At 40.7% G+C, this 25,510-nt stretch overlaps 1 long non-coding RNA gene across 2 annotated transcripts; it reads left to right on the top strand.

The window, feature by feature from the left end:
• Nucleotides 1–18,270: 18,270 nt before the first annotated feature.
• On the top strand, nt 18,271–22,369 carry LOC307030963. Of its 2 annotated transcripts, XR_013805836.1 has the most exons (5): nt 18,271–18,604; nt 18,729–18,909; nt 19,102–19,740; nt 19,838–19,990; nt 21,263–22,369. It is a non-coding gene; the product is annotated as an uncharacterized lncRNA (long non-coding RNA). The 2 variants fall into 2 exon arrangements; XR_013805837.1 differs by lacking the exons at nt 19,838–19,990; nt 21,263–22,369 and having other exon boundaries at nt 19,102–19,823.
• The last annotated feature ends 3,141 nt before the right edge of the window (nt 22,370–25,510 follow it).

Here is a 25,510-nt window from a genome sequence, read left to right on the forward strand (position 1 = left end):
AACAAGTGACATGTGATGTAATGAAATGTTAAGTGGGTTACTTTTATTTTACAACCTATCTGCAGTGTTGGGAGAAATACTTAGATCCTTTACATAAGTAAAAGAACAAATACTATGGTGTTCAAATACTCCACTACAAGTGAAAGTACAAAAGTTATAGCATCAAAATGTATGTACAAAGTAACTATGAATGTTAACCCTCCGGTATCATTCGATTGGACTACGCAAATTAGTCATTCGGGACAAAAATGTCCACTGCAAAATACTGATAAAAACATTATATTGAAATGTTTTTTTCACCACTTTTTTGGGTTTAATCTTTAAAGCAACTTCAGCCCTAATCAAAAATACCAAATATTGAATCATTTTCAGGATTTTAATCCTTTAAATGCCATTTTGAATACATGAAACCATTGTTGTTTTTGATGATAAAAACAGATACAATTAGTTATTTTCCATATAATACATATCTGGGGACTGGATTTTTTTTTTATCACAGTCTTGGATATGTCAACTATTAGCAATAAAATAGATTTTTGTTCATTATTAGTTTTTGCACAAAATCAGATTAAACAAAGACAGTTCGGGCAGATCCACACCAGATTCTCCTTCTCAGGGTGTTTCCGTTTCAGAGGATGAGTCCTGCAGCTGAAGGTACGGGCTGCATGAGCAGAGACCTCTCGTCCCACAGAGAAGCTCCTCTTCGTCTTACTGCTTGTTGCGTATCACAGGAATGAAATGACCATCCAGCCAAACTACACATATTTGAAGCTTTGGCTTTGCAGCCAGATGTTTTTATTTACTTGAAGGAGTGTATGTATGGCTGTGTATGTGTTTGCTAAAGAGACATTATCGAAGGACTTTGAAGTTCCAAACAATTCAAAACATCGAGGTCAAGCTGGTTCAAGATCATACATCTGTTTACCTCAAAGACACATGAAACAGCACAAATGAAAAACAAAATGCCATGAGAGCACACATACTCCTGTCTCATTCGCACACACAATTACTCACACACATGCAAGGTATAAGGAGGTTTAATATGCCAAATCTACTGTTATCGTTGTCTCTGTACACACACACACACACACACACACACACACACACACACACACACACACACACACACACACGGGAGAGTACAGAGCCAATTCAACGGCTGCCATGCCAAAGCGCTCAGCATAATCGAGTGCACTTTCGGGAAACTGAAGGTGCGCTGGAGGTGCCTCCTGACGAAGGCCCTGGAGGTGAACCATAACTTTGTCCCTGCTGTGGTCACTGCCTGCTGTGTCCTGCACAACATCTGCCTTACTGCAGGAGACATTCTTGAAGTGTGGAGGAGGAGGAGGAGGAGGAGAAGGAGAGAGGTCTCCACCTCGTCCTGTGAGGGGGCTGCGAGGTGGACAGGGCCGGAGAGACAGACTGGCAGACCAAATCTCGGCTCCTGACCACAACCTGCTGCACGATCACGATTACTGCTAAGAGGATGTTTTGTTATGGCCAGTTTTTTTGTTACCCATTAGTTTTGTTGTCAGGTTAAAAATGCATTTACTGGCCAGATGCCAGTACACTCTGTTCTTTTGTTTGTGCCATTTATAAGCCCTATTTCCAATTTCACCTTGCTCAAGTTTATTTAGAGCAAAGGACTTTACAGACACATGTCTTTATTACAAATTGTATGGGATGTGAAATAGGCCATCACAGAATTTCGTCTGAAAGTGTTACGTTTAGTGTTGAAATGGAGTCATGTTCAGTGATAAAATATTGGTATGCTTTGACTGAGCTTAAAAAGAAAGAAGGTACATGTGTTAGTAATTGTACTTATTGGGCTTGAGCTGCAGTAACTTGACTCAATTTCTGTTGATGTATTTTATTAATATAACATCCCTGATATTGCATTTGGATAATTTACACACGGTTGGTTGAGGCACAGAATTATTTGAGGTGGAGATTTAAAATTCTGAAATTAAGTAGTCATATGAGTTTTAGTATGACTATAGACAGTTATACCTTGGGTTGCACAGTGACTTTCAAAACGTTGGCTTTTTAGTCACATCACAATCATAACATGTATATTCAGCTTTGTATAAGATAAAGATCTCCTTTTATCTTTTCAGTTAACAGTTGTTGGTTTTTGTTCTGTATTTCGAAGTGTAAAGAAGGCAACATGCTTGATTTAACGACAAACTTAAATATTTGTATACACTTCACACAAAACAACAAAACAAATCCAAAACAACGGAAACTATTCTTTGCGCACTAATTCCTCAAATAGTTTGAGGAACCTTTTAGAGGTTTCCTCGCTGGCTGCCTGCTGGCGGTTGAAGCGGTCCTCCTCCTTGGCCGCCACCGCCTCCAGGAACTGAAACAGCTGTGTTTTGCATTTTTTGTCCCGGGGAGCGGCAGAGGTGATGGCTCAACATCCTCCTGCTTGTCCGAGCCATACTTGGCGGCCTCCTCATCCTCCACTGTGGCCTGGCTCTGGAAAGCCTCAGTGGATGTTGAGCCACTGCCAGAAGCCACAGCAGCAGTGGCCGAGTCCATCAGGGTGGGAGGGTCGATGGATGGCCTCCCACCGATGGCCTCATGCATGGCCGTAAAATACTGTGGCTGCTGTGGCCTCTCCCCTGTCGGTCCCTGTCCCAAGGGCATCTCAACTCCTACAAAGACACAAACAAGAAGTAAAGTTATACATCAGCATGCTGAGCAGACGCACAAGAGTAAAGGAAAAAATGACAACATAATTATTACCTTGTATTTTCTTTTTAAGTTGTCCCACTTTTTCCCGATCTGTGTGGGGGTTACCCATAGCCGTGGGAACATGTTTAAAATGGGGGGTGCTGTGGGGATCACATCCTCTAGGGGGGTCAGGGGGGAAGATTCTTTTTCAACATTATAAAGTAAAATGCTTCAATCTGGTGCACTTTGGGCTGAATTGCCAGAGACTAGATCTAAGGGGTACATCTCTAAACACCCATATCGAAAAGATCGGTTTACATTTTAATAATCAAATAAGTATGTGGACATAACCAATAACCTAACATAGCCAATAACAAGTAAATGTAACTTATTTTATTTTTGTTGTTCATTTATTTCTTATTTTACCAGTTAACATTTATTTATTTATGCATATTCTTTAATCTCTCCAGATTTAAACAATATTTCTGGTTTACTGTCCTATAGTATGCACTGGAATGATTTCAAACGTGTTTTTATTTATCCCAATAATTATAAAGGTGTGCCTTGGGAATATTTGTTTACATAAATTGTTAACAAACCGTTTGAGACCCTCTGAGATAACTTAGACTAAAGTGAACTATCTAAACACTCAGTCCTTTACCTCACTGAGTCTCTCAGTCCGTCTGTAGAGGACTCTCCCTCCACTTCTTTTATCCGTTAGCGCATTAGAAGCTAACAAAAATCCCCGCCGGTATCTCTCTCGCTCTCTCTCTGTGTGTGAGCTGCGGGCGCCTGATAAGCCAACATCCCCCACTTTCATCGGAAAGGGCAAATGGAAACTGTAACCGGGGTGAAAAGGGTGTTATCTTTACTTAATTATGAATGTTGTTACATCAGGGCTGAAAATTCGTTTTTTTGTATTATATTTCCATTTAATCTTGTGGACGTGCAGATTCCCTGTCCTCCATCAGGGGGTGCTGCAGCACCCTCAGCACCCCTACTTCCCACGGCCCTGGCCGGTTACCAAACTGCACAGCCCAAGGGCCTTTAGAATTTCCCTGAGTGATACAAGAGAGGTTTCAAGCGGGTCAGCAATTAATAAGGTCTGCTGCAGCAACAGGTGTCATCTAACAAAGCAATTGATATTTAAACTCACAGGTTCAGCAGACAATATTAAAATACAAATTGTAACCACCAATATGTAAGGAGGATCATATGTTCCCAACCAGGAAAATGTCCCTCACTCCCAGGCTTACTTTGCAGTGTGCCTTCGGCCTGTAAAAAGCTGGTCCTTCTCTGACCTCACTTTAATGAGGGTCAGAGTGTGTTCCTCTGTCCCTGTGAAAAGTAAAAGGTGTAGCTAGCTTAAATATTTTTGGAAGATTTACAGGGTTAGGGTTAGGGTTAGGGTAACCCTGTCAGCGATTCTAGTGTATATAACAACATAGCCCAAAATCGGGAAGCGCACTGCGAGGAATTAACTAGGAGCAGAGAAATAATCATATTTTAAAAGACAGCAGCTTCATAAGAGGCCAACAAGAGTGACAGAGTGTGTCAGTGTGCTGAAGGATAGTTGGGACCAGCTATCCAGGCAAGTCTCTAAAGACTTTCCAAGGTGTAAAATGCTGCTGCCGGAGTACTGACTGGAAGTATTGCTGATATCAAGTCTACCATCCTCTTAAAATACTCTGTCCAACAATATCAGTCTCATGAAGAAAGGTTTTTTAACGCTTATTCAAAATAGCAGAGAAACATGCATTCTTGTTCTCAGGAGGGGACATAGACAGAGGATTATTTGAAAAGTACACATTAAGTACTTCATAGTACCTGTGGGGGTAGTTTCACTACTGAGTCCAACAGGATCGATCTCACGAAGAACTAACGGCAACAAAAAAGAATTCCCTCATCAAACTTAGCAGAAGTGGCTTGATTTTGTTCTCAGCAGGGGACTTTGACAGAGTATTTCTCAAAAAATACACAGTAAAAGTACTTCAATGTATTGTAAGTAGTAGGCTAATACAAAATCAAACAGTATCAATTTCATTAAGAACTAATGATAACATTATATTTTTATCATTCATCAAAGATAGCAGAAAAACATGCATTATGTAACCAGGGGACTCTGACAGCGGATTACTCACAAAGTACACAGTAAGTACTTCATTTTATTTCTGGTAGAAGTCAAACTAGAACCGAGTCCAACAGTGTCAGTTTCCTTAAGAACTTGTGGTAACAAATATTTGTATCACTCGTCAAATATAGCAGGAATAATGAAGAGCAGCTGATTTCAAAAAGCAAAGTGGAGAGGCGGCTGAGTGACCGCAGTGCAGAATCGCTGTATAGTTTAAAACTCCTAACAATGTTGTCCATTTTAGACACAGGCTTATTATATTTACAGCCCTTAATAACATCCATTTTCTGGGCTCAATATGTGTCTTGGCCGTTTTCGTTGTGATCGCTAAATTCCCTTTGTTTATAATAATCACCGTTCCTTCAGCAGGATAGTGATTACAAGTGTGATTTTAGCAAACGAGTGCTTTTGTTGTGAAATCACTTCCGTGAGTTCCGCCCCGCCCCTCACTCCGAGGACCATTTGACGTTTTAGTAAGGTAAAAAGCAAAAAGCAAAAAGGCCTCTCAGACGGTCTTCCGTTTACGTGTTTAATAAAGAAAAACAATTGGACGGTAGATACACGGATTATTTGGACACTTCCTGTAGCTGTGAAGGTTTTCTCTTTACTCGGTGAATAATGAAGGACTGAGATACTGTCAGACATTTCATTTTGCAATTTGATCGTCACAAAGCTAAAAAGGTTTGCAGAAATGTTTGGTTATTGTCGCCCTCTAGTGGTAAATGAGATGACTCCTTAAACTTCAACTTGACACATTTCTAATAATGAGTGTTCTCTTGTCTCCTGTTCTACCTCTGATGATAAGGACATGACAAAGCAGATATCTATTTATTGTAATTTTATTAAATCAACGCGGGGAAACCGGAGAACCCCGGAGGAAACCCGAGCATGCACGCTGCAGAAAAGAACCGTAACATAATCAAGATCAATACAAACATTTAAAAACTAATGAAAAAGCAAATAAACATAAAAAATATATGATAAAAGTTACAGTAAAATAAAAAGTATTCAGCCCAGAGGATAAAAACTAAAAAATACATCAATCAATTGAAGACAAACCCAGACTTGTTTGAAAAAGTAGAACAAAGATTAAAATAAAATGTGATGCATGTGTTGATGCACGTTTTCTACAAGCCTGCGATCCAGCGCTGCTTCCTCACTTGATCACCTTCCTGAAGAACTTGGTGACGCAGTCGATCATGCGACATAAGATGCACTTCTTCTTGTTCTTCTTCTGTGGTAGGGGTGTGGATCCTACCACCCACTCAAACTCTTGGGACATTGACGACGTGTTCATCTCACTGTCTGTGGATAATCTCTTGACCCTCTTCTTGGTCTTCCTCTTCACGGCCGTTCTGCCAGTTTTTTCTGAACACTTCCACAGATTTTCTTTCAATGTCGTGGACACGGCTTTCTCAAAAAGTGCACGTTTGTATCTGATGGCACTCTGAATCTCCTCCGCAGATCCAAACCGCTCCACGAGGTCTTTGTAGACTGGGATGTGGATGTTTTCACGGGTTCTCAGGAGAGTGGCAAATCCCATCGTATCCGTCTTCACTCTCAGGCGCTCCACCATCCCCTCGAAGTCACTGTGGTAAATGGTCTGGTTTGGGGCTGCAATGTGATCTAGTAGCTGGACTAGAAACACAGTGAGACAGGTCCTGTGTTGCTTTATCAGCAACTCTTCTTCAGAGTAGAAAGCCTCCTCTTCCTCTTGGTACCTTTCGTTGTATCGTTGCTGTGTGCCTCCGTCTGAAGTCTCTGTTGAAGAGTAATGGGCCTTCTTTCTGCCCTTTTTCTTGCCTTTTCTGCGTTGCCGTGGCAACTCCTCGTCATAACTATTAGACGTTTCATTGACTAAAGTGGAAGAAGGACTCGTACATTCACTTCCTAACTCTTCTTCTTCTTCTTTTTCGGATTTTAATGGCCGCCGCTCTCCAAAACTATCAGATGCTTCAACGACCAAACTGGAAGAAAGTCTCACTTCTGATTTCTCTCCAGAAATGTCATAATCCTGGATAATCTCTCCCGGTGACATGTTGACCAATGAATAGTGGATTGCTTCTTCTTCCAGTTTCTCTGCTGCTTTTTGTGGAACATTCTCTCGTTCAATCGAAGAGTCATTCTCGCCTTCACTCGCGAGGAAATCTAAAGCTGCTTTGAGTTCTTCCTCATCCTCTTCCTCTTCCTCTGCACTTCTTTGTGGCAGGTTCTCTAGTTTCATGGACGAGTAATTCTCGCCTTCACTCGCGAGGAATTCTAAAGCTGCTTTGAGGATTCTCTCGTCTTCTTCCTCTTGCTCTGCACTTTTCTTTGGGCGATTCTCTGGTTTCATGGAAGCCTCATTTTCCCTTTCACTTGCGAGGAAATCTAAAACGACTTTGAGTTCTTCGTCGTCTTCTTCCTCTAAACTTCTTTGTGGCAGATTCTCTGGTTTCATGGAAGCCTCATTTTCACTTGAGAAGAATTCTGCAGCAGTTTCCAAATAGAGTCGTTCTTCTTCCTCTTCCTTTGCACTTCTTTGTGGCAGAGTCTCTGGTTTCATGGAAGCCTCATTTTCCCTTTCACTTGCGAGGAAATCTAAAACGACTTTGAATTCTTCGTCGTCTTCTGCTAATTCCTCTAAACTTCTTTGCGGCGGCTTCCCTGCCGGAGTGGCCGAACGCTCTCCAATGTCAGTTGAAGCCAGCAATTGATCTGCTGCTTCCATGATCTTTTTGATATCTGTCTCGTCATCTGAAAACGTGCAGCTTGAGCATTGGCTTCTTCGGGAAAACTGTGGTGAGGGAAGAACCTTATCATTTCCCATGCAAGCTCTCAAGATATGGGCGATGTGGTAAACAATATCTTCGGTTTGAGAATCAGTTGATGAAACTGACTCTCTGGACGAGTTGGAAGAGGGTGGCTGTGTGAGTTCTTGAAGATCACTGTTCACCCTCTTTGTTATGGATACTATGAACAAAGCCAGGAGTGCTTGAGACTGTTGGGTTGCACTCTGTTGGAGTCCTAGTGCCATACCGAAACAGCAGTCAAGACAGTTCCCAAAACTGGCCTCAACATCTTCTTCTGTCACTCTGTCATAATTACGAATCCTTTGCGTGTAAACCCTAGGCTCGCCGAAAAACAAAAATGGAAAGAGTTAGGATTGAAAGTCTTTAAAGTAGGATTGCAGCTCGCTGAAATGTAATTTAAGAGTGGCTGTGAAGCTGGTGACTTACGTTGGGAAGGAGGCTGTGATGCAGGAGTTTTTTTGGTTTTCCTCCTTCACCCAGTCCATCCACTTATTAACCTGAGGTAAAGTAACTTCCAAGATCAGGATGGTGAGCGTATCTATGATCTCCTGACACATTCTTGTAAGAAGAATGATCATGTCTGAGTCAATTTTGCCATCTGATAACAACCGCCAACTCCTGTAAGAAAAAGACAAGTCATGGTTTAGTGAAACAGAGATGTTTACGCCAGGTCTGAGCTTATCTGCTTGATGACTTTAAACGTGTTACTTACACATCTGTGCAGTCGTTGAGGAATGACTTGATTATGGGTTGGAATATGTCTGGTGTTAACATAGGCATATCCAAATCACTGCACATTAGTTCTCCCATTTCGTCTGAAGCAATCTGGAAATAAAGCAAATCAGGTTTTAAAAGTCAAGAGGATGAGACTTTAACAAATGTTGTACAAGTTCAAAATGTGCCAGAATGATTTAGTAATGGTTGCAAGGCAAGACAATTTGATTTAAATAGCACTTTTCAGCACGTGGCGATTCAAAGTGCTTTACAGATTAAAAGCAAAAGACATTTAAGAACAAATACATTATAAACACATTATTAAAAAGGCATTTAAAAACAGGCATAAGAAGCAAAGTTAATGCAATTAATTAAATAAATAAACACAGCAGGTACAGAATACATGACTAAAAAGGCATACTGTAGTGTGAGTATGGGCAGCTCAATTTAAAGCAGCGGCAAATAGTTGCGTTTTTAATCTGGATTTAAAAATAGGAAGTGTTTGCAAAACTCATAAACCATGTCTGTAATCAATCTGAAATATTGCACAGAGAGACCAGCATTTATTGTATGCATTTCAAAGGCTATTTCATCAAAAATGAAAACATGAACCTAATAAAGGAGTAATCTTTTCCCAAGATGGCCCCTTGTGTGTGAGATTCAGACTAGATTTCTTACGCTGTAGTCGCTGCTGGATTCGCTTCTTTCCATTTCCATTTCCATTCCCAGTGATTGGTGATACATTTTAAGTGCAATCTGGTAATTTCTGCAAAACTATTTCTCTCTGTGGCTCTCCTTGTGAAGGTCTGAAAATAAGTGCTCAAGTGTCTGCTTTTGGGGTCTATTTGCAAACTAAACTGATGACGTCCTATGAGCCAGAATTCTAGAATGCATTGGCTTTCATGCGCGTCAGAACTGCTGCGCTCTATAACTCCTCCTACGTCATGGAACGTCTACAGGCGAATGTTGCCCCGCCCCCTTTAAAAAAAAAATCTCGGTTGCGTTTTTACGGTTTATCACGAGTGTAAAAGCATTGAAAACAATGAATAAGAAAATAATTTCCTGATTCATAAAAAGCAGTGAAATGAAGGGGAAAAAGCAGACGCTATATATTTGCAAAAAAAGCGCAAAAAAAGGAAGTAAAAATCCCGGAAATTGATTATTATTATTATTATTATTATAAATTGATTGATTATTTATCAAAAAATTAATAAAAAGCACTTGAGAGCAGGCAATGTCATGATTGATATTAGGGAACATAAACGGGCACATATAAAGCCTTTTGAGTTTCTTAAAAGTGTATTGGTTTATAAAGAAAATATCGTTTTTTAAGCATTTTTAGCTTATTTATTAACAAGATAGATCTTGCACAGTCAGAAAAACTTCGCAGTAAATATCCATACATGCATCATATGTTTACTTTGCCGATTGAATAGCTTTTTAATTTTAAAAACTGTTTATTTGTCAAGTAAAGGATAAAAATGCCTCTATTTATGTTTGACGAAGCTAGGAACTTGATATAGTGCTGGCACGGTGGGCGTTTGTTTTACTGTAACGAGGACTGAGACCTTAACGTTGAACAGGTCAACCTGACTTACCTTGCACTAAATGCTGGGAGAAACACACACTCGGTGCAGGGGGAAGCGTTCTTATTACCAATAAAAGGCATTTCAACATGTTATATCTGCCGTTTGATAAGTTTGTAGACAATATTAACACTTGAGAGGATGACGACACTTGTGTTTTTTGATAATACAACCATGGACTGAACCTTTTCATATTTATGGTGCAGTGTTTTCAATGTTTCTCTAACCTGATGCACATCATCTGAAGTTGAAGCACTGTGACAGTCTGAGACAATAAAGTGACTTTTCATCCGGTTATTTGGACTCCGTGTATCTACCGTCCAATTGTTTTTCTTTATTAAACACGTCAACGGAAGAGCGTCTGAGAGGCCTTTTTGCTTTTTGCTTTTTACCTTACTAAAACGTCAAATGGTCATTGGGGTGAGGGGCGGGGCGGAACTCACGGAAGTGATTTCACAACAAAAGCACTCGTTTGCTAAAATCACACTTGTAATCACTATCCTGCTGAAGGAACGGTGATTATTATAAACAAAGGGAATTTAGCGATCACAACGAAAACGGCCAAGACACATATTGAGCCCAGAAAATGGATGTTATTAAGGGCTGTAAATATAATAATCCTGTGTCTAAAATGGACAACATTGTTAGGAGTTTTAAACTATACAGCGATTCTGCACTGCGGTCACTCAGCCGCCTCTCGAGTTTGCTTTTTGAAATCAGCTGCTCTTCATTATTCCTGCTATATTTGACGAGTGATACAAATATTTGTTACCACAAGTTCTTAAGGAAACTGACACTGTTGGACTCGGTTCTAGTTTGACTTTTACCAGAAATAAAATGAAGTAGCCTACTTACTGTGTAGGCTACTTTGTGAGTAATCCGCTGTCAGAGTCCCCAGGGCCCAGGAGTTCAAAACTTTTAATCTCAATCAGATCCGATCAGATTTTGAAATCCCATTTTTTGTGATCCAGGATCAGACAAGTCGAACAAATTTTGTCCCTGAAGTTCAAAGCAATTCAGGATAGGATCAGCCTGATCCAGATTACGATTTTTCGAGATGACTAGATCCTGAATATCAGTGCTTTAATCCTACCGATCGCCATCTAGTGGATATGAAAAATAATACAAGGAAGACAAGAGACCACATTCCAGAGACATCTATAATGTCTAATTATATTTTTTTATTTGAAAGGTGATGACAGATGATGGACTTTTTTTTTGTTGAAGATATTTTTACTTTAATCTAAATTATATTTTTGATTGACAATCTTTGCTGTTACACTTTTATGAGCATCAACATTTATGTCATCAACATTTGGTTGAAAAACAAATAGGCCACCACAAACGTGAGCAAAAATGGGAAAAATAAAATGTATTTCCCATGAAGGCTAAAAAGTGTGTATTATTTCAGTTAACAAACTTTGCCATCTTATTTAAATTGAAACATATTTTAAAAATAAATTGTACAGTACATTTTGCTCTGGTAATCCACTGGAAATCCACCCCTCTGGTGGGATCAGGGTAATCCAGTTTTTTGGGATCAAACTGATCCCAATCCTTTTTTGTCGGTTTGAACTAACTGTTTTGAAGATTTGATCCAGATTAAAGCTTTGATTGGATTTCCTGATCTGATCGGATATCAAAGTCATCCTAATCCTGTTTTTTGGTTTTGAACTCCCCAAAATCCAAATCTGATTTGATCAGATAGGGATTAAAAGTTTTGAACTCCTGGGCCCAGGATATAATTTTATTAACTGCTGTCATCACAATGCGATGTTTACAGTGAGAACAGCTGTGAGGTCCATGCAGAAAGCAGAGCAGTGTGTAAAATATATATCACTCAGTATAACAGGCCTACGCTACTCTCTTTATTTGCTGCAGTTTAATATCTACAAACAAAGAGTCGATATTTTTCGGGCGGGACTAAGTATCGAGGAAAGGAGTCGAGGAGGGGACATTTAAGAATTGAGAAACCTCTGAGGAGTCGAGGAGCGGAAATTTGAGTATTGAGAAACCTCTCTAGTATGCTGGACATTGGAACAGTACTTCGGCGGCACTCGATGACGTAGTATGCTTGAAATAGTGGCTCTGGAGCAGCTTTACTCGAGATTGAGAAACACCCCCTGATTGTCTCCCTCCAGGTGCAGCCTCTCCCTCAGGTGCTCCCAATCCCCAATCAGGGCCTCCATAATGGAGGAAGGCTGCAGTCGCTCTCTCCTCTGCATGTGTGCAGCGTCTCTGTCTGAGGCCTGCTAGTTTAACCTGTTTGTTTATTGTAAAAAACCTTGAATTAAGGCTTTGACAAGTCTGCAGACAGACGGCAGGCGAAAAACCTTTTAAAATGCGTGTTTTCTAATGGAGATTTGGCTAAGCTAAAGTTGTAAATGCTCCGACCGTTCACACTCACAACAACGGCCTATACAGACATAAATAAACCAGCGACTGTATTCTCCATGACACAGACAGTATGTGGTTTGTACTTGTTTAACTTTTGTCTAGTTTCTGAACAGATATGAAGAGCTGTGAGCTCTGAGTGCTAAGAGCTAACGGCTGTGTTGTTTTTCTGGGGAGCTCATTGAAGATGACGTCACGGCTCCGGCTACACTGCGTTACGATAAATACTACCCCAGTTCCTCACGAGTCTAAAAAACAACTCACGTCAACGCACGTAAGCAACGTGGGCTCCAACGTGAGCGCTCTCGTGATCAAAATATTTGACGGCGCTGATTGGCTGAAATTATGTTTCGGCGGCACAGTTTACGATTGAGACTTTTGCAACGTGCTGGTTGCTGCTGTTTGGCTCGGGGGCAGCGCCCCGTAATGATAAACTAATGCCAAGGGCAAGGCCAGGCAGGAAACATGTGACTTATCAGTAACTTTAGACATCGTAACACAATTTTAAACAAGATTTTATTGTAGATTATACATTTTACTGATACCAATTGTATGATATTTACCTCGTTCATTAAAAATATAAAATATATGTATTTTTGAAATATATATTTTTTTAATTTTTTTTTTTTTTTTTATATTTAAAAAAAAAAAAAATGTTGTATGTGGGAAGAGGTGGGGCGGCGCCCCTAGCGCCCCTATGGGCCGGCTGCCACTGATGTATCCTAAGTTTGCTTTGTAAACTGGCTGGTGAGCCCTCTTTACATTTTGGTTAATTAAAACATCACACTCGCAACAAGCAATAAAACAACCACGACGAGAACCACCAGGAAAACTCCCTGCAAATCCTGGTAAGTAGCCAGCTAGCAAAAGTTAATGAAATATTGACCCTGTATTTGTGCAACATAGTGTGTAATTATCTAAATACTGTCACACTTGCAGCCATGCTGTCGTAGTTCTATCTAGTTTCTCTCTCCGCTTCAGAATAGTAGAGAGGTGGACACATCTCAACCACACAGCAAATACCAAAGTGTTAAAATCCCAGAGTACTGATGACCAGAGTAGAAATGTTTACACTTTGGAGTAGAATGGACATAAAGTACACTTCTCAGAGTGCACCAGCACCTCTATTGGGTGTTGTTGCTTGGTGTGGTGTTGAGTTGTGTAGTGTTTATTCTGGGATGATAGACTCCCCGGGAGTATATCTTTGCATTGAGTCGTCCGGTCCGCATCTGATTTTAGATTTCGATTCGTCCTCAGACAGGCCGCGCCATCTCATTGGTTTAATGCGGCCTCGTGACCGTCTTCATTTTTTGGAATATTCTCGAAGCGCGACCGTGAACCTCTCAGGTCGATGCACGAGATCAGAGACGTCGACATTTATCCGCAGGACGGTAACGTTTGGTAAGTAGACACCAAGTGAATAATTCTGAATACGCATGGGCCTATTTGTCTTGTTTTAATGTGTATATCTAAACAACTAAAAACGTTAACGTTAGCATGTAGAGTAATATTGACGATACTGTAGTGTCGACTCAACGTTAGCCGTAGTCAATCAGATTAGTTTATTCGTCAACGAAAGTTTTTTTGTTGGCTAATGTAGCTGCCGCTCCTGTTACTTGGGCTAATGTTAATTGTTAGGCTTAATTCACACTAACTCAGGCATTGCAGGAAAACCGCTACTCTTTCAAATCATTCGAAAGGGTGTAACGTTACGGGGGTGTTGCACGGGATGCACAGAAAACACGTGTTGCTAACGTTAGCTGCTAACTGCTACCGCCAATTTACGTTACTCATGATGTTATGAGTAACTGTTAATGGTGAAGTCTGACTTTGCATTACATTGGTAAGCTACTGTACATGTGCAATAAACCAATTTCAATGGTGGATGAAGTTTTCATATGATTTAAGTTTATTAAAAGTACAAATACCACCCTGTGAAAAGACTCCACTCGCATTTAAAACTTTACTTAAGTAAAAGTGAGTATCAGTAAAATCACTCATTTGGCGCTTTCACAACGGAGCACTTTTCCCAAGAACTAGGCTGATAAGGGGCTGCACCCTTCGAAGCACGCAGCCTACGCGGTCCACGGAGGACCCAGCCCACGTAGACCGGGTAGGCTGGACCGAGCGGCCTACGAAATGAGACGGTCTAGCCTACGGAGCCCTTCGTATTTACGTCACGTGATACGCGATGTTCGGTTGCGTTGCTCCAGCAGCCTACTAGCAAATTAGCTTACAAGCTAACTCAGCTGAAAAGGATCCAGAAACTTTACTTTTTCATTTTTTGGAGGTCGGCGTTGAAATAAAGAGAACCATGGCCAGGTAAATAAGATGAAGCTGTTCCTTTAGCCCCCAGTAATGTTACATTAGTAAGTTAACAAATAAATTAAATATAGCTGATGTAATTTAATCATATTATTTCATATTTAAAATAAGTCTTAATTTTTCTGTACTAATAAAACAATATGTTATTTAAATGAACAAAAGCATGTTGTATAGATTGTTAACAATATTAGTGTTCTAATCTTAATAGCTGTGATTATAACAGTTTATTTTATTTTTATTTATATATTTATTTGACAGGGACAGTGCACATTGATTGACATTTCTGTAAATGCGCCAGAGTTAGTCTGTAGTCCCTGGACAGATGTTGAAAGTCATCCTAAAAACAAAAATTCACTTCAAATAACAGGTAAATACAATCAGTAAAACAACATTCAACAGAGATGCTTATATCATGATAAAAGCATATATAAAAACAAAACTAAAATACATATTCACAAAGCAGACAGATAGCAACAGGTCAAGGCACATGTACAAACAGAGCGTTGTAAAGTGCAGATTGTGTCAGTGTTGACAGCTGACTTTCCACTAACCATGTTTTTAAGTTAGATTTAAATAAACTGCAGGTGTTTTTGTTCTCTAATGTTTACTGGGATTGAGTTCCACTGTTTTGCAGCTTTAAAAGAAAAAGAAGATTGGCTGAATGAGCTCTTCCTTAATGGAACAACGCAGTCACCTCTTGTTGCAGCTCTTGTTGACCTAGTTACAGGTGTGCGTATGGTGATAAAATGTCTGAGCGGAGGTGAGGTAAGGCTGTGTATTTTTTACATGAGGCAAGCATTTGCATATCATTACATTTTCCCAGCTCAACAAATTATATTTTGTGAGTATTGGGCAATGATGAGAATAAACTGATTTCTTATCTACTATTTTAAGTGTTTCTTTGTACAATGATTCCAGGGGTTTAAGAGTGGTTGTACAGGCATGTGACCAGGTTGTTAAGCAGTAGGTGATATGAGATAGAACCATAGAGTGCATGTACATCAGAGCCGCCTTTGTTGACATGCAGTTCCTGGTAAACCTCAAATTGAATAGACTGAATTTGACCCTGTTGCAAACCTTTTTCACCTGAGCCTTAAAATTGAGTCTGGAATCAATTAAGACCCTCAGGTATTTGTACTGTGAGACCACCTGTAGCCTCTCCCCCGGACACAAACACATCTGGCTATATTCTCCTTCTTCCCATAAACCTGCCCAGATGATATCCCACTGAGGTGTCAGCACCTCCAGGTCCAGCAGCACCGTGACCCCCCGCTCTGCTGAAATACACAATTAAACATTTTCTACGACCTATTTTTTGTATTAATACAATTAAACTGAAGACAGTTGAATGACCTAGAGATATCCTACTATTCCACTGCTTATGTACACATGTTGGAAATAATGGTTATAAAACCTCAGTAAATTAACAATTACTATGTAATATTGTATTTTCATCTAATCACAAAGTAGAGGTAAGAATATATCCATCCTCTCTGCAGCTTCATGTCTTCTATTATTATAACATTCATCATTGTAATTAATTTTGCACATTAAAGTCCTTATCTTACATTAAAAAATTTTTTTTGGCAGTTGATTTCTGGGGGGTGTATGCAACAGATAGTCAATGTATGTTTCTTTATTTCATACTGAATAATATGTAAAAAAAGGAAAAATATTAGGTCCAATAAAAAAACTTTGCTTCTGGAAGCAGGCCATTTCGTGACGTCACGTGTGGTTCCCGGCTGCCGCTGTCTGGCTCCCTGCTGCCGTCCGGATCGACAGCCAATGCGCGCAGCCAGCGAGAGTTCACAACGAAAAATGGCGTCAAATATTGTTGATGTTTACGCATCAGAAAAAGCTAATAGCGCGGGTATTTGGCACAATTTGACAGAACAATTAAAAATCATTCAAAATCATCAGGGACAACAAAATGTGCCCCACAAATAACGCTGGTTTCACTGGCGCACTGCCAATTTTTTCTTGTGTTCCGCACAAATCGCTCCCATTTCTCCCGTAAAACCTTCTCTTTCGGGAACAAATGAACGGTAAAACCATCCCGATTGGTGTTGCTATACCCGCAAACGACACACCTCTTCACCATGATCCGGAAAAAACAAGACAAACTCGGAGATAAACACTGATACACAAAGTTGACATGCGGCTATACCAGCAATGCTACACTGTGTGATGCTGGGACGGGCTGAACTCACCAGGATTCGCGGAACCACACGTGACGTCACGACACAGCACCAAGCAGCGGCAAGTTTGAATCCAGACTTTTCTGGATACCTCTGAATTTGACCCATTTTCCCGATATTAACAAGTGATTTACAGCAAATAGGAAACGATATTCGATCTATATCAAGTGTTACTGGAATAAGACCCAACAAGTTAATGCATTTTGAAACAGTTCTATGATCTTTCAGCTACAGTAAATTACGCAAGATAAGGACTTTAAAACGCACCTAAAACCCAGAGGTTCTCGCCAATGTCCTGATTGAGTTTTGCCGGTTAAGCATTATTTCCCCCCCATTTTTAAATCACACAAACAATTTCTTGCCAACTAGTAGACTACGTATCATGGCCAAAACTGCAATATGACCAAATCAACTACCAAAGAAAACCGTTTCCTGGAGGTATTCTCCTCATGCTCTCTTCTCGCTTGAACTTGTGGATTGTTAAATTACAGGTATAAAATGTTTTTGAAAATGATGTTGTGTTCTCCATCTTCAGACTCTCCTGCCCCATCCACGTGCACAGACACCTTGTCACTATCATTGCAGTCAGAAGAGTGTGATTTGTCTCTGATGTCGCCAAAGAGAACACACGTTGACGACAGTTCTTCACAGGCCAAAGAGGTAATATTGATTGTAGAAAATGCCTCCTTATGTTGTAAATGTTGTATATTCTTGGCATACAATTTTGGGGTTTTTTGGTCTTACATTTTTCTTTTTGATCAAAGCTTGTCAAAACAGTTCTTGAACAAAAGCCTGGAGGGGAGAAGATAATGAGAGAATATGCTATGAGAGGAGAGATGAAGGACCGAACACTCCGTAATCTAGTCAATATTGTTGTTGCTGATATGATGGAAAAGTAAAATGCTCTATGGTGCATGATTTAGTGAAGAGTATATTCATAGTATTCGATTGCAAACATACAGTAAAGTCAATAGAGAACTATTATGCCCTAACTTGGTAAAGCAATGTAGCAATAATACACCCTTTTTTTTTTTTTACATCTGCAGGCGAGCTCCACCTATGGACAAAAGAACACGGTATGCATTGGGGATAGTAACACTGTTCCCCTCTCTAAAAGATCCCTACTCCAAAAAAGGCTGGGAGTATATATTTTGAAGTCAGATAAATATTTTCAAACACGCAGCAATCAAGGCTTTAGTTGTGTCTTCGGAGTCATATAGACGTTCTTCTGTTGTACGAACATCGCTAGTTGTGCAGGCAGCCAGAGGGAAATTAACAGTTTTGATAGTAGCAGCAAGATTGCGAAGTTTGAGCAATATTTTCTTTGTAAATCTTAACAAATGAATAATGTTCAGGTGCATTTTACACTTCTTTTCTGTACTTCTCTTTGTTCATGCTGAAACCGTTTATTTTTTTATGTTTTCCAACATTGTTGATATTGTCTTTAGGAACACTTCTTTGACGCAGACAGCAATGAGGGCTACATTGCCTAGAAGCTTAAAAACACACAGCGAGAACTCAGCGGTGCCGGTACCAGTGGGGTTAGGAAAAACAGCTCTCGAACCTCAAATGGCAGCGGACCAGAGTTGGAGAGAGAAGTGAATGAAGAGTAGCAGTTGGAGGGAGACCAGTGTCGCGAGGCCATATCTCTACTGAAACACAGCACAGACATTGAACAGATCTGCATGAAAATGAGAGCAACCTTCAAGCACAGACAACAGTTGATCCACGATCCTGAGCAATGCAGCACAGTACTTCCCGAGGTTCCTTGACACAAAAGGCCTGGTAAGTTTACATTCATTGTTTACAGTGTATTCTCTGTCAAGAACAGCTGTGCAAAGATGAAAATGGTCAACTCCTCCCACTACCACCATCATCAAATACACCTACATTTGTTTCCTCCCTTTAGGTATTGCAAGACTTTGACCTGTTGTTTTGGGCTGAGACTTCATCAAAACTCCTTGAGAAATGGGGAACCCTCCTAAAGGCCAAAGTGATGGAGCAAGCCAAAAGCCTCAGCAAGACTCCCCATCTTGACGACCTCATCCAGTGTGCAGAGGAGAACCCTGATGAGGATGAAGAAGTCCCAGGTAAATGATTGAAAAATGGCCAGATTAATTTAATACATTTCAATTATCGTTGACTTGTTTAATTTATTAACCATGAAAAATTGTTGTGTAGTCAAATAGCCTTTATATTGAAAATAACTTTTCATATTGATGTATCAAGGACCTTCGTTGGTTGTATTTCATGCTAAAAGCAGGTGCCCTCATTCTTCTCAGGTTGGGACAGCGACATGGCCTCACTACTACTGCTGGTCTACCTTCTGCCACCGCCACCAAGTCTTCTTCTTCTTTCGTGTATCGTCGTCATATGTCCAGCTCAGTGTCACAAAGCCACGCTCTCGTCTCTGGTCCCACTTGGAAGAGGCCAGCCTCTGAAGGAGGTCTGTACAGAGGACAGGTGGTGATTATGTGGTCGGCAGTCTGCTCAGGCTCGCCACACTCGCATACTGCGCTGTCTGCCAGGCCCCACTCCTTCATTGATGATTTGAAACGACCAACCCTAGTACGGAGGCGGTTCAGTAGGGTCCAGTGCCGGCGTGGTAGATGTTCTCCTTCGACTCCATCTCCCGGGTCTTGGATGTGATGGTGCAGACGTGTGAGCTCAGCCGACTCCCATTCCTGCTTCCAGGAAGTTGCTAACCATGCCCTTGTAGACAGGTCCTCAGGGATGGAACCAAGCATCTCTTGTGCTCTCCTGTTGTAGGGGTGACGGGACTTGAGTCTGCTTGGGGTCGCTGCCTTAGTTGTGGTTTCATGCAGGATATGCCAGTCATGTTCTTGGGCTTTCCTTGCAAGTGCAAGGGTAGCGGCCTCTCGTCGGAGGCCGGCCGGGGCAATTCCCGCTAGGACTGGCAGGTAGGACACGGGGGTGGGCTTCAGGCAACCAGTTATGATCCGAAGGGCGTTGTTAATGACAGGATCAATCATCTTCACATGTGGGCTTCTACACCAGACTGGGGCACAATATTCGGCAGCAGAGAACACCAGGGCTTGTGTGGATATTCGTAGCGTCCTGGCAGAGGCACCCCAGCCACCAAGTCGAAATAAGGGAACTGTGAAGATCAGTGTCCGGGATGCTGTGGACCGTGTAGTAAAGTTTCATAAGGTTAGTGTGTCCTGATTTCCATTTTTAACCATCCAATAGGAAATAGAGTAACCCGCACTCCAAAAACAAACATATTGGCCAAATATCATGCCTTCCACTCCAAACAAAGGAACTATACAGGTGAAATATCTCATAGCTAATAGCTAATCACATAACTGTTCAACATACATATTGAATAGAGCAAAAGTAAGGGAGGAAATGCCTGAAATTATGCATTTAGGTAAAGTCCCCCTCCACTCAAAAACATAGTCTTCTTGTTCCTTCAGTTGGATGTTTGAGCATCACTGTACAGAATGACGTAAAGGCAGAGTTTGTTTTCACATTCACCAACTAAAGGGGAAAGTTTCCATGTGCTCATTGAAAATCACATTTTAAGAGGTGGGCCTGCAATTATGATTTGTGACACCTCAAATAGTGTGGAAACCAATCTTGGTCCAATATTCAACCTATACAAGTGTGATGTGGAAAATTGAAGCCTCCAATGGACTTTACAGTGAAGTAGGAGAGATATTGTGTCAGCAGTAGGACTGCACGATATATCGTGTCGTGACGATGACTGCAATATGTGCATGCGTGATATTAGCATCGCAGGATGTGACGATTTAAAAATAAAAATCTAAATTTTTATTTTTTTGCGATATTAAGTAGGCAAATGAACTCAAACACGTCATGTTACAATTATTTTGCTGCTTGCTACAAAAGGAAAACTTGCACGGCTCTCAGGTCAGGGGTACTTAAGTGAGTGACATGCAGGCTCTGCATGCACAGCAAACCACCAATCACAATCAAATCTCCAAAGCAAACAGACCCGGTGATTAAAAGTAAAAACACTGAATAAAGTAGTTTCATGTGTTTCTCCAGGGCAGTTCGGCGCTGCTAACCGAGGTAGCTCAGCTTGTTGCTCTGATAACTTAAGATCCAGACGTCCGTGACTAAAATCCTTCATCCGGTTAAATATAGTTACAAAAATACCAATTGTATAGCTTTAAAGTTCAAGAGGGGAAAAAAAAGAGGTATTTTTTTCAATTCCTGTATGCTTCTATAACGCCATATATATGTATATATGTATATGTATATATATATTTACTATTACCTACTATAGTTTGGAGTAGATGTAACTATTCGCATCAATGAGTAAATACAATTGGGTGTCATTTTTAAAGCTCTGTATGATAAAACATATTAGTCCAAAAAGTATGTAGGTAAATGGAAGTAGCATTAAACCAGTCTGTTCGCTCCATGTGATAACACTATTTATCCTCACTTTTTTAGGTTGCAGCTTATGGGATGGCGATGGAAGCTCTGCTCATTTGTGGCTTCAGCGAAAGGGTCACTTCTCAAGCACTATCGAGTGAAGCACGGTACCTTTGGTCGTGAGTACCCCGTCTTCATTTAAACTGCCCTTGCTCCTTTTAAGACATGCAGTGGCGTGCAAACACACTTGGAGATCTCACAATTTGCAGGAAACTGATGAGTGTGAAGATGTGCAGTCTTTAACATGTAAAATGTTTGACTAATTTTACCCTAATACAAAAGACTATTTTCAACATATCAATTCCCACATGCATAGCCGTGAGAACATGTTTCAAATGGGGGGGTGCTGTGGGGATGACACCAGGGCTGGTTCTGACCAATGTGCTGCCCTATAGCAGACCCGGCGTCATGGGCCGCCCATCCAGGATTTGGGCCCGCATTTTTGATCAGGGCTGAATACAACATTTTAATTGTTTTATTATGTAGTTATTTGTAGGGCTTTGTCCTAATATTTATTTTTGTTTTAAACTATGTTGAAAGATTAGTTTAATGTCATTTTTTAAATTTTGCTATGAAATTCTGAATGAAAGGCTGCACGCGCAAGACTGGTTTTTCGCTGGGTTGAGTCATGTGGGTGTTTGAGTGAGATGCGGCACAGCAGCCTGTCAGTTTACTCTTGCTAGGTTACTTTGGCTATTATCATTTATATTTATCTGCAACAATGGATATCAGGAAGCGGTTCATGAAAGGAATATGGCAACTCGGCGCCAGATGCAGGCACATTAGAAGAAATCAGTTAGGTTACCAACAAGCTAGCAAGCCAGCCAGGGACAAGGGAGTCTGGCAATCAATTATATTTTGAATAGAAATTGACTCAAGCCGGTGTCGGTACCAGATGTGTTCGGGGTACCAGATGTGTTCGGGGGCCGTCTCTTACCAATGACGTCACGCATTGTACGCATTGTGATTGGCTGTACGGTAATTTACCCAGGGGTGCTCGGGGGAAAATCACATCTACAGATCATGACGAACCGAATTGAATTATTCCGATACTCCTAGCGTGTGACAATGTTTCTGAAAAACATGTTAAAAAAACATTCAAACGGAGCAATGGCTGTACGCCATTGGCTGTACGGCAACTCAAGAGGACCATCATACACGGTCAAATTCCGAATATCTAAACATAGCCTACACTTCATTCTTTACTTTGTCCGTTATTATATGTAGAAGATATTACTTTTTTCTCTGTGTTGTTGTTTCCATAGAATCCTTTTCCGTTTCACAGAACACAAATTGGGTTATTTACATAATTATGTTTACACTACTACTCCCATACTCCTAGCGTGTGAAAATGTTTGTGAATAACGTGTGCAAAGTCTCCGAAAACGGAGCAGTGGCTGCGATGCTAGCTTTGCGGCTAGCGGTTAGCATTTTCAATGGAAATATACATCGAAACATGTTTCAGTAAAAAGAAGGCCCCACTGATCATCTACTCTCTGAGACGATTCGAGGGATGCCTGACTTGAGTTTCTAACACCAGGGAAAGTGGACAAAAGTGCCCCAGATCAGCCTCTTAATTTACCCAGGGCCTAGTGCTTGGCTTTGGGCATGAAAATTCAGGAAACTCCCCTGAGTATTTTATTAACCCTTTCACGCCTGAATTATGAAAGCCCTCAGTCAGGATTTTTTTACCGAGTGTTATTATTTCTCTTGGGGCATGAACAACGAGATTTGAACTTTTTTTTTTTATCTAGTTTTTTCAAAGACATTTTTTTTTTTTTTTTTTTTTCATATGTATTTTTATTGGGAAACATGAGAAAAAACAACAATGAAGTAGCAGTCGTCAAACATGTATGAAATCCCCCCCTTTTTTTTTTTTTTTTTCATTTTTTTTTAACAGGAACAGGATAAGGGAATGATAATGAAAACAAAAGGAAATAAAATACAAATAATAACCCACCCAAAACTGGACAAGAGTCATTAAGAAAAAATAAATAAATAAAAAGACTTAGCACAGATACAATTGTTTGATGCTCGACAGCTCAACATACAATATCATTGATAGGACTATCAGTTACATTCCAGGGAAGTGAGAGAGTCAATGTAAGTGAGTACCGGATTCCACCTTTTAAGGAAATTATCAGACGAGCCTCGTAGTGTATATTTGATTTTCTCTAGATGGAGAAAAGACAACAAATCTTCAAACCAGGAAGATGCGGAGGGTGGGTTTGGGTCTTTCCACTGAAGCAATATACGTCTACGGGCTATAAGAGAGGCGAAAGCTATAACATCACTCTGGTTTCTAGTCAGCATGGTCAAATCTTCAGGTACACCAAAAATAGCAATGTGAGGACTGGGTGACAATGAAATATTGAGAGCCTTAGATACAGTGTCGAAAAACACAGACCAAAATGTAGCCAATTTCGAGCAAGAGTAGAACATGTGAGTATGATCGGCAATTGACGAAGAACATCTATCACAGATATCACTTGAGCCTGGAAATAATTTAGAAAGTTTTGCTTTGGTGAAATGTATTCGATGCAAAACCTTGAACTGAATCAGAGTCAGTCGGGCACAAGAGGACGTAGAATTTACTCTTTTAAAAGCAATTTCCCACCATTCATCTGTGAGGTCAAGCCCAAGTTCCCTCTCCCACTTGCCCACAGCCCCAGCAAGTGGAGAGGTCCCAGCCGATATAATGAGGTCATATAGTACAGTTATACTACCACTTAACTTATTAAGTGAGAGGATGTCATCCATCAAGGAATTAGCAGTCAATAGTGGGAATGAAGCAAAGTGAGTACGGGCACAGTCCCGTGCTTGGAGAAATCGAAAATTATCCTTTATATTTATCTGCAACAATGGATATCAGGAAGCGGTTCATGAAAGGAATATGGCAACTCGGCGCCAGATGCAGGCACATTAGAAGAAATCAGTTAGGTTACCAACAAGCTAGCAAGCCAGCCAGGGACAAGGGAGGCTGGCAATCAATTATATTTTGAATAGAAATTGACTCAAGCCGGTGTCGGTACCAGATGTGTTCGGGGTACCAGATGTGTTCGGGGGCCGTCTCTTACCAATGACGTCACGCATTGTACGCATTGTGATTGGCTGTACGGTAATTTACCCAGGGGTGCTCGGGGGAAAATCACATCTACAGATCATGACGAACCGAATTGAAGTATTCCAATACTCCTAGCGTGTGAAAATGTTTGTGAATAACGTGTGCAAGGTCTCCGAAAACGGAGCAGTGGCTGCGATGCTAGCTTTGCGGCTAGCGGTTAGCATTTTCAATGGAAATATACATCGAAACATCATGTTTCAGTAAAAAGAAGGCCCCACTGATCATCTACTCTCTGAGACGATTCGAGGGATGCCTGACTTGAGTTTCTAGCACCAGGGAAAGTGGACAAAAGTGCCCCAGATCAGCCTCTTAATTTACCCAGGGCCTAGTGCTTGGCTTTGGGCATGAAAATTCAGGAAACTCCCCTGAGTATTTTATTAACCCTTTCATGCCTGAATTATGAAAGCCCTCAGTCAGGATTTTTTTACCGAGTGTTATTATTTCTCTTGGGGCATGAAAAACAAGATTTGAACTTTTTTTTTTTATCTAGTTTTTTCAAAGACATTTTTATATGTCCACTCAGGTGGACACTATGCGTTCAGGGTTTGAACTGAAGAGATGTACATTTTGAAAAAAGGATAAAGATGTGCAAACTTAAAATTAAATTATAATAACATAAGTATATTGATTTATGGCCCAAAAAGATATTGCAGATGTATTTTCAAGATTAACCAGGGCCAGGGGCCAATTTGAGACCCCATGCACAGTTATTTGATGAGTGCTAGTGGAGCCTCACAGCAGCGAAACCGTGCCGCTCCACCCTAATTGCGCCACATAAGCGCATAGGTGCGCCTCAGATGAGGCCCCCCTCCGCAAGGGGTCCTTTACTTCCAAACTTCTCTTTCTGTCCCTTGATGTATGCAAAATCTTTTAAAGGAATCCTTTTCCCTCTGCTGCAGGAAAAGTTAATGTGAGCTTGGATCACACAGCCATCACAGCCTCCCCCCTCACAACTGGTAATCCGACACTTGCAAGTGAAAATTTCAAATAATTTGTCTAACTTGACACTGAACCTCTCCTTGGCATCAAGTTTGCCCTTCCCAAGGGAAAACTTCACTGCCTGATTCCAGACCTCCTTCAGGTCACCTTTTCATTAATAACAGGTGGCTTGAAAAGAGCATTCGCTTTGCTACACTGACCAA

This window comes from Notothenia rossii, assembly GCF_949606895.1.
Source record: "Notothenia rossii genome assembly, chromosome: 3".
NCBI classification, from domain to species: domain Eukaryota; kingdom Metazoa; phylum Chordata; class Actinopteri; order Perciformes; family Nototheniidae; genus Notothenia; species Notothenia rossii.